The sequence below is a fragment of the Ambystoma mexicanum genome, unplaced genomic scaffold (genome assembly GCF_040938575.1).
Source record: "Ambystoma mexicanum isolate Mex_15411 unplaced genomic scaffold, UKY_AmexF1_1 Mex_scaf10, whole genome shotgun sequence".
NCBI classification, from domain to species: domain Eukaryota; kingdom Metazoa; phylum Chordata; class Amphibia; order Caudata; family Ambystomatidae; genus Ambystoma; species Ambystoma mexicanum.
The window spans coordinates 670,632-682,970 of NW_027182325.1; the positions used below are offsets into that span (position 1 = coordinate 670,632).

A 12,339-nucleotide genomic window follows, 5' to 3' on the forward strand; every position below is an offset into this window, starting at 1 on the left:
AAGTTCAGGAAGTGAGCCATTTCTCAATTGCCTTTCAAAACTGCAAGGTCTAGCCGACTAGATGCTTAAAAGTACAACACTCACTAGGCCCAGAGCCTACGGCCACACCACACTGAATGCGCCTGATCTCGTCTGATCTCGGAAGCTAAGCAGTGTCGGGCCTAGTTAGTACCTGGATGGGAGACCACCTGGGAATACCAGGTGCTGTAGGCTTTTTTGTGCTCCAAGTTCAGGAAGTGAGCCATTTCACAATTGCCTTTCAAAACTGCAAGGTCTAGCCGACTAGATGCTTAAAAGTACAAACTCACTAGGCCCAGAGCCTACGGCCACACCACACTGAATGCGCCCGATCTCGGAAGCTAAGCAGGGTCGGGCCTAGTTAGTACCTGGATGGGAGACTGCCTGGGAATACCAGGTGCTGTAGGCTTTTTTTGTGCTCCATGATTAGTAATTGCGCAACTTCTCAATTATTTTTCAAATTTGGTATGTTTCCAAAATAATTGTATCCCGTTTTATAGCGGAAATGTTGGACAACATCATGAGGGCTGGAACTACCTTTTTACATAGAATTAGCATACAGGTAGTGTGTTCATGGGTAATAAATCAACTTTCACATGTAATGCAGTACAGAGAATATTGAGTCCTTCAAGAGGCATGAAAGAAAACCATTATTGTGTTGATTGTTCTCTCCACCTCCCTGCAACAGACACAGGATGGATGAATTAAAGTTATCCTACCAGACATAGGAGTCCTGAATGGGCCCACCAGTCTTATATATCTCGCCTGATCGAGCCTGATCGAGCGATGAGCGTGGTATCATGTTGCAAGTGGCTGCATGGCTTAGCTTACTAAATGCAAATGCATAAGAGTAATATTCTTAGCATTCCTAGAGCCTACGGCCACACCACACTGAATGCACCCGATCTCGACTGATCTCAGAAGTTAAGCAGTGTCAGGCCTAGTTAGTACCTGGATGGGAGACCGCCTGGGAATACCAGGTGCTGTAGGCTTTTTTGTGCTCCAAGTTCAGGAAGTGAGCCCTTTCTCAATTGCCTTTTAAAACTGCAAGGTCTAGCCGACTAGATGCTTAAAAGTACAAAACTCACTAGGCCCAGAGCCTACGGCCACACCACACTGAATGTGCCTGATCTCGTCTGATCTCAGAAGCTAAGCAGTGTCGGGCCTAGTTAGTACCTGGATGGAAGACCGCCTGGGAATACCAGGTGCTGTAGGCTTTTTTGTACTCCAAGTTCAGGAAGTGAGCCATTTCTCAATTGCCTTTCAAAACTGCAAGGTCTAGCCGACTAGATGCTTAAAAGTACAAAACTCACAAGAACCAGAGCCTACGGCCACACCACACTGAATGCGCCCGATCTCGTCTGATCTCGGAAGCTAAGCAGTGTCGGGCCTCGTTAGTACCTGGATGGGAGACCGCCTGGGAATACCAGGTGCTGTAGGCTTTTTTGTGCTCCAAGTTCAGGAAGTGAGCCATTTCTCAATTGCCTTTCAAAATTGCAAGGTCTAGCTGACTAGATGCTTAAAAGTACAAAACTCACTAGGCCCAGAGCCTACGGCCACACCACACTGATTGCGCCTGATCTCGTCTGATCTCGGAAGCTAAGCAGTGTCGGGCCTCGTTAGTACCTGGATGGGAGACCGCCTGGGAATACCAGGTGCTGTAGGCTTTTTTGTGCTCCAAGTTCAGGAAGTGAGCCATTTCTCAATTGCCTTTCAAAACTGCAAGGTCTAGCTGACTAGATGCTTAAAAGTACAAAACTCACTAGGCCCAGAGCCTACGGCCACACCACACTGATTGCGCCCGATCTTGTCTGATCTCGGAAGCTAAGCAGTGTCGGGCCTAGTTAGTACCTGGATGGGAGACCACCTGGGAATACCAGGTGCTGTAGGCTTTTTTGTGCTCCAAGTTCAGGAAGTGAGCCATTTCACAATTGCCTTTCAAAACTGCAAGGTCTAGCCGACTAGATGCTTAAAAGTAAAAAACTCACTAGGCCCAGAGCCTACGGCCACACCACACTGAATGCGCCCGATCTCGGAAGCTAAGCAGGGTCAGGCCTAGTTAGTACCTGGATGGGAGACTGCCTGGGAATACCAGGTGCTGTAGGCTTTTTTGTGCTCCATGATTAGTAATTGCGCAACTTCTCAATTATTTTTCAAATTTGGTATGTTTCCAAAATAATTGTATCCCGTTTTATAGCGGAAATGTTGGACAACATCATGAGGGCTGGAGCTACCTTTTTACATAGAATTAGCATACAGGTAGTGTGTTCATGGGTAATAAATCGACTTTCACATGTAATGCAGTACAGAGAATATTGAGTCCTTCAAGAGGCATGAAAGAAAACCATTATTGTGTTGATTGTTCTCTCCACCTCCCTGCAACAGACACAGGATGGATGAATTAAAGTTATCCTACCAGACATAGGAGTCCTGAATGGGCCCACCAGTCTTATATATCTCGCCTGATCGAGCCTGATCGAGCGATGAGCGTGGTATCATGTTGCAAGTGGCTGCATGGCTTAGCTTACTAAATGCAAATGCATAAGAGTAATATTCTTAGCATTCCTAGAGCCTACGGCCACACCACACTGAATGCACCCGATCTTGACTGATCTCGGAAGTTAAGCAGTGTCAGGCCTAGTTAGTACCTGGATGGGAGACCGCCTGGGAATACCAGGTGCTGTAGGCTTTTTTGTGCTCCAAGTTCAGGAAGTGAGCCCTTTCTCAATTGCCTTTTAAAACTGCAAGGTCTAGCCGACTAGATGCTTAAAAGTACAAAACTCACTAGGCCCAGAGCCTACGGCCACACCACACTGAATGTGCCTGATCTCGTCTGATCTCAGAAGCTAAGCAGTGTCGGGCCTAGTTAGTACCTGGATGGAAGACCGCCTGGGAATACCAGGTGCTGTAGGCTTTTTTGTACTCCAAGTTCAGGAAGTGAGCCATTTCTCAATTGCCTTTCAAAACTGCAAGGTCTAGCCGACTAGATGCTTAAAAGTACAAAACTCACAAGAACCAGAGCCTACGGCCACACCACACTGAATGCGCCCGATCTCGTCTGATCTCGGAAGCTAAGCAGTGTCGGGCCTCGTTAGTACCTGGATGGGAGACCGCCTGGGAATACCAGGTGCTGTAGGCTTTTTTGTGCTCCAAGTTCAGGAAGTGAGCCATTTCTCAATTGCCTTTCAAAACTGCAAGGTCTAGCTGACTAGATGCTTAAAAGTACAAAACTCACTAGGCCCAGAGCCTACGGCCACACCACACTGATTGCGCCCGATCTCGTCTGATCTCGGAAGCTAAGCAGTGTCGGGCCTAGTTAGTACCTGGATGGGAGACCACCTGGGAATACCAGGTGCTGTAGGCTTTTTTGTGCTCCAAGTTCAGGAAGTGAGCCATTTCACAATTGCCTTTCAAAACTGCAAGGTCTAGCCGACTAGATGCTTAAAAGTACAAAACTCACTAGGCCCAGAGCCTACGGCCACACCACACTGAATGTGCCCGATCTCGGAAGCTAAGCAGGGTCAGGCCTAGTTAGTACCTGGATGGGAGACTGCCTGGGAATACCAGGTGCTGTAGGCTTTTTTGTGCTCCATGATTAGTAATTGCGCAACTTCTCAATTATTTTTCAAATTTGGTATGTTTCCAAAATAATTGTATCCCGTTTTATAGCGGAAATGTTGGACAACATCATGAGGGCTGGAGCTACCTTTTTACATAGAATTAGCATACAGGTAGTGTGTTCATGGGTAATAAATCGACTTTCACATGTAATGCAGTACAGAGAATATTGAGTCCTTCAAGAGGCATGAAAGAAAACCATTATTGTGTTGATTGTTCTCTCCACCTCCCTGCAACAGACACAGGATGGATGAATTAAAGTTATCCTACCAGACATAGGAGTCCTGAATGGGCCCACCAGTCTTATATATCTCGCCTGATCGAGCCTGATCGAGCGATGAGCGTGGTATCATGTTGCAAGTGGCTGCATGGCTTAGCTTACTAAATGCAAATGCATAAGAGTAATATTCTTAGCATTCCTAGAGCCTACGGCCACACCACACTGAATGCACCCGATCTCGTCTGATCTCGGAAGTTAAGCAGTGTCAGGCCTAGTTAGTACCTGGATGGGAGACCGCCTGGGAATACCAGGTGCTGTAGGCTTTTTTGTGCTCCAAGTTCAGGAAGTGAGCCCTTTCTCAATTGCCTTTTAAAACTGCAAGGTCTAGCCGACTAGATGCTTAAAAGTACAACACTCACTAGGCCCAGAGCCTACGGCCACACCACACTGAATGCGCCTGATCTCGTCTGATCTCAGAAGCTAAGCAGTGTCGGGCCTAGTTAGTACCTGGATGGGAGACCGCCTGGGAATACCAGGTGCTGTAGGCTTTTTTGTACTCCAAGTTCAGGAAGTGAGCCATTTCTCAATTGCCTTTCAAAACTGCAAGGTCTAGCCGAATAGATGCTTAAAAGTACAAAACTCACTAGGCCCAGAGCCTACGGCCACACCACACTGAATGCGCCCGATCTCGTCTGATCTCAGAAGCTAAGCAGTGTCGGGCCTAGTTAGTACCTGGATGGGAGACCACCTGGGAATACCAGGTGCTGTAGGCTTTTTTGTGCTCCAAGTTCAGGAAGTGAGCCATTTCACAATTGCCTTTCAAAACTGCAAGGTCTAGCCGACTAGATGCTTAAAAGTACAAACTCACTAGGCCCAGAGCCTACGGCCACACCACACTGAATGCGCCCGATCTCGGAAGCTAAGCAGGGTCGGGCCTAGTTAGTACCTGGATGGGAGACTGCCTGGGAATACCAGGTGCTGTAGGCTTTTTTTGTGCTCCATGATTAGTAATTGCGCAACTTCTCAATTATTTTTCAAATTTGGTATGTTTCCAAAATAATTGTATCCCGTTTTATAGCGGAAATGTTGGACAACATCATGAGGGCTGGAGCTACCTTTTTACATAGAATTAGCATACAGGTAGTGTGTTCATGGGTAATAAATCAACTTTCACATGTAATGCAGTACAGAGAATATTGAGTCCTTCAAGAGGCATGAAAGAAAACCATTATTGTGTTGATTGTTCTCTCCACCTCCCTGCAACAGACACAGGATGGATGAATTAAAGTTATCCTACCAGACATAGGAGTCCTGAATGGGCCCACCAGTCTTATATATCTCGCCTGATCGAGCCTGATCGAGCGATGAGCGTGGTATCATGTTGCAAGTGGCTGCATGGCTTAGCTTACTAAATGCAAATGCATAAGAGTAATATTCTTAGCATTCCTAGAGCCTACGGCCACACCACACTGAATGCACCCGATCTCGACTGATCTCGGAAGTTAAGCAGTGTCAGGCCTAGTTAGTACCTGGATGGGAGACCGCCTGGGAATACCAGGTGCTGTAGGCTTTTTTGTGCTCCAAGTTCAGGAAGTGAGCCCTTTCTCAATTGCCTTTTAAAACTGCAAGGTCTAGCCTACTAGATGCTTAAAAGTACAAAACTCACTAGGCCCAGAGCCTACGGCCACACCACACTGAATGCGCCCGATCTCGTCTGATCTCGGAAGCTAAGCAGTGTCGGGCCTCGTTAGTACCTGGATGGGAGACCGCCTGGGAATACCAGGTGCTGTAGGCTTTTTTGTGCTCCAAGTTCAGGAAGTGAGCCATTTCTCAATTGCCTTTCAAAACTGCAAGGTCTAGCTGACTAGATGCTTAAAAGTACAAAACTCACTAGGCCCAGAGCCTACGGCCACACCACACTGATTGCGCCCGATCTCGTCTGATCTCGGAAGCTAAGCAGTGTCTGGCCTAGTTAGTACCTGGATGGGAGACCACCTGGGAATACCAGGTGCTGTAGGCTTTTTTGTGCTCCAAGTTCAGGAAGTGAGCCATTTCACAATTGCCTTTCAAAACTGCAAGGTCTAGCCGACTAGATGCTTAAAAGTACAAAACTCACTAGGCCCAGAGCCTACGGCCACACCACACTGAATGTGCCCGATCTCGGAAGCTAAGCAGGGTCAGGCCTAGTTAGTACCTGGATGGGAGACTGCCTGGGAATACCAGGTGCTGTAGGCTTTTTTGTGCTCCATGATTAGTAATTGCGCAACTTCTCAATTATTTTTCAAATTTGGTATGTTTCCAAAATAATTGTATCCCGTTTTATAGCGGAAATGTTGGACAACATCATGAGGGCTATAGCTACCTTTTTACATAGAATTAGCATACAGGTAGTGTGTTCATGGGTAATAAATCGACTTTCACATGTAATGCAGTACAGAGAATATTGAGTCCTTCAAGAGGCATGAAAGAAAACCATTATTGTGTTGATTGTTCTCTCCACCTCCCTGCAACAGACACAGGATGGATGAATTAAAGTTATCCTACCAGACATAGGAGTCCTGAATGGGCCCACCAGTCTTATATATCTCGCCTGATCGAGCCTGATCGAGCGATGAGCGTGGTATCATGTTGCAAGTGGCTGCATGGCTTAGCTTACTAAATGCAAATGCATAAGAGTAATATTCTTAGCATTCCTAGAGCCTACGGCCACACCACACTGAATGCACCCGATCTCGTCTGATCTCGGAAGTTAAGCAGTGTCAGGCCTAGTTAGTACCTGGATGGGAGACCGCCTGGGAATACCAGGTGCTGTAGGCTTTTTTGTGCTCCAAGTTCAGGAAGTGAGCCCTTTCTCAATTGCCTTTTAAAACTGCAAGGTCTAGCCGACTAGATGCTTAAAAGTACAACACTCACTAGGCCCAGAGCCTACGGCCACACCACACTGAATGCGCCTGATCTCGTCTGATCTCAGAAGCTAAGCAGTGTCGGGCCTAGTTAGTACCTGGATGGGAGACCGCCTGTTTTTTGTACTCCAAGTTCAGGAAGTGAGCCATTTCTCAATTGCCTTTCAAAACTGCAAGGTCTAGCCGACTAGATGCTTAAAAGTACAAAACTCACTAGGCCCAGAGCCTACGGCCACACCACACTGAATGCCCCCGATCTCGTCTGATCTCGGAAGCTAAGCAGTGTCGGGCCTAGTTAGTACCTGGATGGGAGACCACCTGGGAATACCAGGTGCTGTAGGCTTTTTTGTGCTCCAAGTTCAGGAAGTGAGCCATTTCACAATTGCCTTTCAAAACTGCAAGGTCTAGCCGACTAGATGCTTAAAAGTACAAACTCACTAGGCCCAGAGCCTACGGCCACACCACACTGAATGCGCCCGATCTCGGAAGCTAAGCAGGGTCGGGCCTAGTTAGTACCTGGATGGGAGACTGCCTGGGAATACCAGGTGCTGTAGGCTTTTTTTGTGCTCCATGATTAGTAATTGCGCAACTTCTCAATTATTTTTCAAATTTGGTATGTTTCCAAAATAATTGTATCCCGTTTTATAGCGGAAATGTTGGACAACATCATGAGGGCTGGAGCTACCTTTTTACATAGAATTAGCATACAGGTAGTGTGTTCATGGGTAATAAATCAACTTTCACATGTAATGCAGTACAGAGAATATTGAGTCCTTCAAGAGGCATGAAAGAAAACCATTATTGTGTTGATTGTTCTCTCCACCTCCCTGCAACAGACACAGGATGGATGAATTAAAGTTATCCTACCAGACATAGGAGTCCTGAATGGGCCCACCAGTCTTATATATCTCGCCTGATCGAGCCTGATCGAGCGATGAGCGTGGTATCATGTTGCAAGTGGCTGCATGGCTTAGCTTACTAAATGCAAATGCATAAGAGTAATATTCTTAGCATTCCTAGAGCCTACGGCCACACCACACTGAATGCACCCGATCTCGACTGATCTCGGAAGTTAAGCAGTGTCAGGCCTAGTTAGTACCTGGATGGGAGACCGCCTGGGAATACCAGGTGCTGTAGGCTTTTTTGTGCTCCAAGTTCAGGAAGTGAGCCCTTTCTCAATTGCCTTTTAAAACTGCAAGGTCTAGCCTACTAGATGCTTAAAAGTACAAAACTCACTAGGCCCAGAGCCTACGGCCACACCACACTGAATGCGCCCGATCTCGTCTGATCTCGGAAGCTAAGCAGTGTCGGGCCTCGTTAGTACCTGGATGGGAGACCGCCTGGGAATACCAGGTGCTGTAGGCTTTTTTGTGCTCCAAGTTCAGGAAGTGAGCCATTTCTCAATTGCCTTTCAAAACTGCAAGGTCTAGCTGACTAGATGCTTAAAAGTACAAAACTCACTAGGCCCAGAGCCTACGGCCACACCACACTGATTGCGCCCGATCTCGTCTGATCTCGGAAGCTAAGCAGTGTCCGGCCTAGTTAGTACCTGGATGGGAGACCACCTGGGAATACCAGGTGCTGTAGGCTTTTTTGTGCTCCAAGTTCAGGAAGTGAGCCATTTCACAATTGCCTTTCAAAACTGCAAGGTCTAGCCGACTAGATGCTTAAAAGTACAAAACTCACTAGGCCCAGAGCCTACGGCCACACCACACTGAATGTGCCCGATCTCGGAAGCTAAGCAGGGTCAGGCCTAGTTAGTACCTGGATGGGAGACTGCCTGGGAATACCAGGTGCTGTAGGCTTTTTTGTGCTCCATGATTAGTAATTGCGCAACTTCTCAATTATTTTTCAAATTTGGTATGTTTCCAAAATAATTGTATCCCGTTTTATAGCGGAAATGTTGGACAACATCATGAGGGCTATAGCTACCTTTTTACATAGAATTAGCATACAGGTAGTGTGTTCATGGGTAATAAATCGACTTTCACATGTAATGCAGTACAGAGAATATTGAGTCCTTCAAGAGGCATGAAAGAAAACCATTATTGTGTTGATTGTTCTCTCCACCTCCCTGCAACAGACACAGGATGGATGAATTAAAGTTATCCTACCAGACATAGGAGTCCTGAATGGGCCCACCAGTCTTATATATCTCGCCTGATCGAGCCTGATCGAGCGATGAGCGTGGTATCATGTTGCAAGTGGCTGCATGGCTTAGCTTACTAAATGCAAATGCATAAGAGTAATATTCTTAGCATTCCTAGAGCCTACGGCCACACCACACTGAATGCACCCGATCTCGTCTGATCTCGGAAGTTAAGCAGTGTCAGGCCTAGTTAGTACCTGGATGGGAGACCGCCTGGGAATACCAGGTGCTGTAGGCTTTTTTGTGCTCCAAGTTCAGGAAGTGAGCCCTTTCTCAATTGCCTTTTAAAACTGCAAGGTCTAGCCGACTAGATGCTTAAAAGTACAACACTCACTAGGCCCAGAGCCTACGGCCACACCACACTGAATGCGCCTGATCTCGTCTGATCTCAGAAGCTAAGCAGTGTCGGGCCTAGTTAGTACCTGGATGGGAGACCGCCTGGGAATACCAGGTGCTGTAGGCTTTTTTGTACTCCAAGTTCAGGAAGTGAGCCATTTCTCAATTGCCTTTCAAAACTGCAAGGTCTAGCCGACTAGATGCTTAAAAGTACAAAACTCACTAGGCCCAGAGCCTACGGCCACACCACACTGAATGCGCCCGATCTCGTCTGATCTCGGAAGCTAAGCAGTGTCGGGCCTAGTTAGTACCTGGATGGGAGACCACCTGGGAATACCAGGTGCTGTAGGCTTTTTTGTGCTCCAAGTTCAGGAAGTGAGCCATTTCACAATTGCCTTTCAAAACTGCAAGGTCTAGCCGACTAGATGCTTAAAAGTACAAACTCACTAGGCCCAGAGCCTACGGCCACACCACACTGAATGCGCCCGATCTCGGAAGCTAAGCAGGGTCGGGCCTAGTTAGTACCTGGATGGGAGACTGCCTGGGAATACCAGGTGCTGTAGGCTTTTTTTGTGCTCCATGATTAGTAATTGCGCAACTTCTCAATTATTTTTCAAATTTGGTATGTTTCCAAAATAATTGTATCCCGTTTTATAGCGGAAATGTTGGACAACATCATGAGGGCTGGAGCTACCTTTTTACATAGAATTAGCATACAGGTAGTGTGTTCATGGGTAATAAATCAACTTTCACATGTAATGCAGTACAGAGAATATTGAGTCCTTCAAGAGGCATGAAAGAAAACCATTATTGTGTTGATTGTTCTCTCCACCTCCCTGCAACAGACACAGGATGGATGAATTAAAGTTATCCTACCAGACATAGGAGTCCTGAATGGGCCCACCAGTCTTATATATCTCGCCTGATCGAGCCTGATCGAGCGATGAGCGTGGTATCATGTTGCAAGTGGCTGCATGGCTTATCTTACTAAATGCAAATGCATAAGAGTAATATTCTTAGCATTCCTAGAGCCTACGGCCACACCACACTGAATGCACCCGATCTCGACTGATCTCAGAAGTTAAGCAGTGTCAGGCCTAGTTAGTACCTGGATGGGAGACCGCCTGGGAATACCAGGTGCTGTAGGCTTTTTTGTGCTCCAAGTTCAGGAAGTGAGCCCTTTCTCAATTGCCTTTTAAAACTGCAAGGTCTAGCCGACTAGATGCTTAAAAGTACAAAACTCACTAGGCCCAGAGCCTACGGCCACACCACACTGAATGTGCCTGATCTCGTCTGATCTCAGAAGCTAAGCAGTGTCGGGCCTAGTTAGTACCTGGATGGAAGACCGCCTGGGAATACCAGGTGCTGTAGGCTTTTTTGTACTCCAAGTTCAGGAAGTGAGCCATTTCTCAATTGCCTTTCAAAACTGCAAGGTCTAGCCGACTAGATGCTTAAAAGTACAAAACTCACAAGAACCAGAGCCTACGGCCACACCACACTGAATGCGCCCGATCTCGTCTGATCTCGGAAGCTAAGCAGTGTCGGGCCTCGTTAGTACCTGGATGGGAGACCGCCTGGGAATACCAGGTGCTGTAGGCTTTTTTGTGCTCCAAGTTCAGGAAGTGAGCCATTTCTCAATTGCCTTTCAAAATTGCAAGGTCTAGCTGACTAGATGCTTAAAAGTACAAAACTCACTAGGCCCAGAGCCTACGGCCACACCACACTGATTGCGCCCGATCTCGTCTGATCTCGGAAGCTAAGCAGTGTCGGGCCTCGTTAGTACCTGGATGGGAGACCGCCTGGGAATACCAGGTGCTGTAGGCTTTTTTGTGCTCCAAGTTCAGGAAGTGAGCCATTTCTCAATTGCCTTTCAAAACTGCAAGGTCTAGCTGACTAGATGCTTAAAAGTACAAAACTCACTAGGCCCAGAGCCTACGGCCACACCACACTGATTGCGCCCGATCTTGTCTGATCTCGGAAGCTAAGCAGTGTTGGGCCTAGTTAGTACCTGGATGGGAGACCACCTGGAAATACCAGGTGCTGTAGGCTTTTTTGTGCTCCAAGTTCAGGAAGTGAGCCATTTCACAATTGCCTTTCAAAACTGCAAGGTCTAGCCGACTAGATGCTTAAAAGTACAAAACTCACTAGGCCCAGAGCCTACGGCCACACCACACTGAATGCGCCCGATCTCGGAAGCTAAGCAGGGTCAGGCCTAGTTAGTACCTGGATGGGAGACTGCCTGGGAATACCAGGTGCTGTAGGCTTTTTTGTGCTCCATGATTAGTAATTGCGCAACTTCTCAATTATTTTTCAAATTTGGTATGTTTCCAAAATAATTGTATCCCGTTTTATAGCGGAAATGTTGGACAACATCATGAGGGCTGGAGCTACCTTTTTACATAGAATTAGCATACAGGTAGTGTGTTCATGGGTAATAAATCGACTTTCACATGTAATGCAGTACAGAGAATATTGAGTCCTTCAAGAGGCATGAAAGAAAACCATTATTGTGTTGATTGTTCTCTCCACCTCCCTGCAACAGACACAGGATGGATGAATTAAAGTTATCCTACCAGACATAGGAGTCCTGAATGGGCCCACCAGTCTTATATATCTCGCCTGATCGAGCCTGATCGAGCGATGAGCGTGGTATCATGTTGCAAGTGGCTGCATGGCTTAGCTTACTAAATGCAAATGCATAAGAGTAATATTCTTAGCATTCCTAGAGCCTACGGCCACACCACACTGAATGCACCCGATCTCGACTGATCTCGGAAGTTAAGCAGTGTCAGGCCTAGTTAGTACCTGGATGGGAGACCGCCTGGGAATACCAGGTGCTGTAGGCTTTTTTGTGCTCCAAGTTCAGGAAGTGAGCCCTTTCTCAATTGCCTTTTAAAACTGCAAGGTCTAGCCGACTAGATGCTTAAAAGTACAAAACTCACTAGGCCCAGAGCCTACGGCCACACCACACTGAATGTGCCTGATCTCGTCTGATCTCAGAAGCTAAGCAGTGTCGGGCCTAGTTAGTACCTGGATGGAAGACCGCCTGGGAATACCAGGTGCTGTAGGCTTTTTTGTACTCCAAGTTCAGGAAG

The 12,339-nt window shown here is 47.0% G+C and overlaps 31 non-coding genes and 9 pseudogenes across 31 annotated transcripts; all 40 read left to right on the forward strand.

Moving 5' to 3' along the window:
• The first annotated feature begins 94 nt into the window (after positions 1–94).
• On the forward strand, positions 95–213 carry LOC138549475 (5S ribosomal RNA). Its single transcript, XR_011293258.1, has one exon. It is a non-coding gene; the product is annotated as a 5S ribosomal RNA (ribosomal RNA).
• A 105-nt stretch (positions 214–318) lies between these two features.
• On the forward strand, positions 319–427 carry LOC138543297 (5S ribosomal RNA; annotated as a pseudogene).
• Positions 428–891: 464 nt separating this feature from the next.
• LOC138542172 (5S ribosomal RNA) lies at positions 892–1,010 on the forward strand. The gene has a single exon (XR_011290159.1). It is a non-coding gene; the product is annotated as a 5S ribosomal RNA (ribosomal RNA).
• A 106-nt stretch (positions 1,011–1,116) lies between these two features.
• LOC138539497 (5S ribosomal RNA) lies at positions 1,117–1,235 on the forward strand. The gene has a single exon (XR_011287562.1). It is a non-coding gene; the product is annotated as a 5S ribosomal RNA (ribosomal RNA).
• A 106-nt stretch (positions 1,236–1,341) lies between these two features.
• LOC138549788 (5S ribosomal RNA) lies at positions 1,342–1,460 on the forward strand. Its single transcript, XR_011293559.1, has one exon. It is a non-coding gene; the product is annotated as a 5S ribosomal RNA (ribosomal RNA).
• A 106-nt stretch (positions 1,461–1,566) lies between these two features.
• LOC138541030 (5S ribosomal RNA) lies at positions 1,567–1,685 on the forward strand. The gene has a single exon (XR_011289049.1). It is a non-coding gene; the product is annotated as a 5S ribosomal RNA (ribosomal RNA).
• Positions 1,686–1,791: 106 nt separating this feature from the next.
• On the forward strand, positions 1,792–1,910 carry LOC138537732 (5S ribosomal RNA). The gene has a single exon (XR_011285859.1). It is a non-coding gene; the product is annotated as a 5S ribosomal RNA (ribosomal RNA).
• Positions 1,911–2,016: 106 nt separating this feature from the next.
• LOC138544965 (5S ribosomal RNA) lies at positions 2,017–2,125 on the forward strand (annotated as a pseudogene).
• A 463-nt stretch (positions 2,126–2,588) lies between these two features.
• Positions 2,589–2,707, forward strand: LOC138542064 (5S ribosomal RNA). The gene has a single exon (XR_011290054.1). It is a non-coding gene; the product is annotated as a 5S ribosomal RNA (ribosomal RNA).
• A 106-nt stretch (positions 2,708–2,813) lies between these two features.
• On the forward strand, positions 2,814–2,932 carry LOC138539498 (5S ribosomal RNA). Its single transcript, XR_011287563.1, has one exon. It is a non-coding gene; the product is annotated as a 5S ribosomal RNA (ribosomal RNA).
• A 106-nt stretch (positions 2,933–3,038) lies between these two features.
• LOC138549789 (5S ribosomal RNA) lies at positions 3,039–3,157 on the forward strand. Its single transcript, XR_011293560.1, has one exon. It is a non-coding gene; the product is annotated as a 5S ribosomal RNA (ribosomal RNA).
• A 106-nt stretch (positions 3,158–3,263) lies between these two features.
• On the forward strand, positions 3,264–3,382 carry LOC138547529 (5S ribosomal RNA). Its single transcript, XR_011291365.1, has one exon. It is a non-coding gene; the product is annotated as a 5S ribosomal RNA (ribosomal RNA).
• Positions 3,383–3,488: 106 nt separating this feature from the next.
• On the forward strand, positions 3,489–3,597 carry LOC138545976 (5S ribosomal RNA; annotated as a pseudogene).
• Positions 3,598–4,060: 463 nt separating this feature from the next.
• LOC138548738 (5S ribosomal RNA) lies at positions 4,061–4,179 on the forward strand. Its single transcript, XR_011292533.1, has one exon. It is a non-coding gene; the product is annotated as a 5S ribosomal RNA (ribosomal RNA).
• Positions 4,180–4,285: 106 nt separating this feature from the next.
• LOC138539494 (5S ribosomal RNA) lies at positions 4,286–4,404 on the forward strand. Its single transcript, XR_011287560.1, has one exon. It is a non-coding gene; the product is annotated as a 5S ribosomal RNA (ribosomal RNA).
• A 106-nt stretch (positions 4,405–4,510) lies between these two features.
• On the forward strand, positions 4,511–4,629 carry LOC138537161 (5S ribosomal RNA). The gene has a single exon (XR_011285306.1). It is a non-coding gene; the product is annotated as a 5S ribosomal RNA (ribosomal RNA).
• Positions 4,630–4,734: 105 nt separating this feature from the next.
• Positions 4,735–4,843, forward strand: LOC138543298 (5S ribosomal RNA; annotated as a pseudogene).
• Positions 4,844–5,307: 464 nt separating this feature from the next.
• LOC138538261 (5S ribosomal RNA) lies at positions 5,308–5,426 on the forward strand. The gene has a single exon (XR_011286368.1). It is a non-coding gene; the product is annotated as a 5S ribosomal RNA (ribosomal RNA).
• A 106-nt stretch (positions 5,427–5,532) lies between these two features.
• On the forward strand, positions 5,533–5,651 carry LOC138549790 (5S ribosomal RNA). The gene has a single exon (XR_011293561.1). It is a non-coding gene; the product is annotated as a 5S ribosomal RNA (ribosomal RNA).
• A 106-nt stretch (positions 5,652–5,757) lies between these two features.
• Positions 5,758–5,876, forward strand: LOC138541019 (5S ribosomal RNA). Its single transcript, XR_011289038.1, has one exon. It is a non-coding gene; the product is annotated as a 5S ribosomal RNA (ribosomal RNA).
• Positions 5,877–5,982: 106 nt separating this feature from the next.
• On the forward strand, positions 5,983–6,091 carry LOC138545977 (5S ribosomal RNA; annotated as a pseudogene).
• Positions 6,092–6,554: 463 nt separating this feature from the next.
• On the forward strand, positions 6,555–6,673 carry LOC138548739 (5S ribosomal RNA). The gene has a single exon (XR_011292534.1). It is a non-coding gene; the product is annotated as a 5S ribosomal RNA (ribosomal RNA).
• A 310-nt stretch (positions 6,674–6,983) lies between these two features.
• LOC138547215 (5S ribosomal RNA) lies at positions 6,984–7,102 on the forward strand. The gene has a single exon (XR_011291063.1). It is a non-coding gene; the product is annotated as a 5S ribosomal RNA (ribosomal RNA).
• Positions 7,103–7,207: 105 nt separating this feature from the next.
• On the forward strand, positions 7,208–7,316 carry LOC138543299 (5S ribosomal RNA; annotated as a pseudogene).
• A 464-nt stretch (positions 7,317–7,780) lies between these two features.
• On the forward strand, positions 7,781–7,899 carry LOC138538262 (5S ribosomal RNA). Its single transcript, XR_011286369.1, has one exon. It is a non-coding gene; the product is annotated as a 5S ribosomal RNA (ribosomal RNA).
• A 106-nt stretch (positions 7,900–8,005) lies between these two features.
• On the forward strand, positions 8,006–8,124 carry LOC138549791 (5S ribosomal RNA). Its single transcript, XR_011293562.1, has one exon. It is a non-coding gene; the product is annotated as a 5S ribosomal RNA (ribosomal RNA).
• Positions 8,125–8,230: 106 nt separating this feature from the next.
• On the forward strand, positions 8,231–8,349 carry LOC138541252 (5S ribosomal RNA). The gene has a single exon (XR_011289262.1). It is a non-coding gene; the product is annotated as a 5S ribosomal RNA (ribosomal RNA).
• Positions 8,350–8,455: 106 nt separating this feature from the next.
• Positions 8,456–8,564, forward strand: LOC138545978 (5S ribosomal RNA; annotated as a pseudogene).
• Positions 8,565–9,027: 463 nt separating this feature from the next.
• Positions 9,028–9,146, forward strand: LOC138548741 (5S ribosomal RNA). The gene has a single exon (XR_011292535.1). It is a non-coding gene; the product is annotated as a 5S ribosomal RNA (ribosomal RNA).
• A 106-nt stretch (positions 9,147–9,252) lies between these two features.
• Positions 9,253–9,371, forward strand: LOC138539506 (5S ribosomal RNA). The gene has a single exon (XR_011287571.1). It is a non-coding gene; the product is annotated as a 5S ribosomal RNA (ribosomal RNA).
• Positions 9,372–9,477: 106 nt separating this feature from the next.
• LOC138547220 (5S ribosomal RNA) lies at positions 9,478–9,596 on the forward strand. The gene has a single exon (XR_011291068.1). It is a non-coding gene; the product is annotated as a 5S ribosomal RNA (ribosomal RNA).
• Positions 9,597–9,701: 105 nt separating this feature from the next.
• On the forward strand, positions 9,702–9,810 carry LOC138543300 (5S ribosomal RNA; annotated as a pseudogene).
• Positions 9,811–10,274: 464 nt separating this feature from the next.
• LOC138542173 (5S ribosomal RNA) lies at positions 10,275–10,393 on the forward strand. Its single transcript, XR_011290160.1, has one exon. It is a non-coding gene; the product is annotated as a 5S ribosomal RNA (ribosomal RNA).
• Positions 10,394–10,499: 106 nt separating this feature from the next.
• LOC138539499 (5S ribosomal RNA) lies at positions 10,500–10,618 on the forward strand. Its single transcript, XR_011287564.1, has one exon. It is a non-coding gene; the product is annotated as a 5S ribosomal RNA (ribosomal RNA).
• Positions 10,619–10,724: 106 nt separating this feature from the next.
• On the forward strand, positions 10,725–10,843 carry LOC138549793 (5S ribosomal RNA). Its single transcript, XR_011293564.1, has one exon. It is a non-coding gene; the product is annotated as a 5S ribosomal RNA (ribosomal RNA).
• A 106-nt stretch (positions 10,844–10,949) lies between these two features.
• LOC138536869 (5S ribosomal RNA) lies at positions 10,950–11,068 on the forward strand. Its single transcript, XR_011285028.1, has one exon. It is a non-coding gene; the product is annotated as a 5S ribosomal RNA (ribosomal RNA).
• Positions 11,069–11,174: 106 nt separating this feature from the next.
• Positions 11,175–11,293, forward strand: LOC138541615 (5S ribosomal RNA). Its single transcript, XR_011289617.1, has one exon. It is a non-coding gene; the product is annotated as a 5S ribosomal RNA (ribosomal RNA).
• A 106-nt stretch (positions 11,294–11,399) lies between these two features.
• On the forward strand, positions 11,400–11,508 carry LOC138544966 (5S ribosomal RNA; annotated as a pseudogene).
• A 463-nt stretch (positions 11,509–11,971) lies between these two features.
• On the forward strand, positions 11,972–12,090 carry LOC138538263 (5S ribosomal RNA). The gene has a single exon (XR_011286370.1). It is a non-coding gene; the product is annotated as a 5S ribosomal RNA (ribosomal RNA).
• A 106-nt stretch (positions 12,091–12,196) lies between these two features.
• Positions 12,197–12,315, forward strand: LOC138539500 (5S ribosomal RNA). The gene has a single exon (XR_011287565.1). It is a non-coding gene; the product is annotated as a 5S ribosomal RNA (ribosomal RNA).
• Positions 12,316–12,339: the final 24 nt, after the last annotated feature.